Source organism: Triticum aestivum, chromosome 4B (genome assembly GCF_018294505.1).
Source record: "Triticum aestivum cultivar Chinese Spring chromosome 4B, IWGSC CS RefSeq v2.1, whole genome shotgun sequence".
In the NCBI taxonomy this organism is placed as follows: domain Eukaryota; kingdom Viridiplantae; phylum Streptophyta; class Magnoliopsida; order Poales; family Poaceae; genus Triticum; species Triticum aestivum.
The window spans coordinates 657,532,062-657,532,513 of record NC_057804.1 but is presented as its reverse complement, the minus strand read 5'-3'; positions in this window follow the sequence as shown (position 1 = coordinate 657,532,513).

The following is a 452-nucleotide window of genomic DNA, read 5'->3' as shown; positions in this document are numbered from 1 at the left end:
GTAGGGTCCGCACGCTTAACGTTACGATGACAGTTTTATTATGAGTTTACAAGTTTTGATGTACCGAAGTTTGTTCGGAGTCCCGGATGTGATCACGGACATGACGAGGAGTCTCGAAATGGTCGAGACATAAAGATTGATATATTGGACGACTATATTCGGACACCGGAAGTGTTCCGGGTGATTTCAGAGAAAACCGGAGTGCTGGAGGGTTACCGGAACCCCTCCCGGAGAGTTAATGGGCCACATGGGCCTTGGTGGGAAGAGAGAGGGGCGGCCAGGAAGGGCCGCGCGCCCCCTCTCCCTCTGGTCCGAATTGGACTAGGAGGGGGGCGCCCCCCTCTTTCCTTCCCCTCCTCTCCCCCTTCCTTCCCCTCCTAGTAGGAGTAGGAAAGGAGGAGTCCTACTCCTACTAGGAGGAGGACTCCTCCTCCTGGCGCGCCCAACAAGGG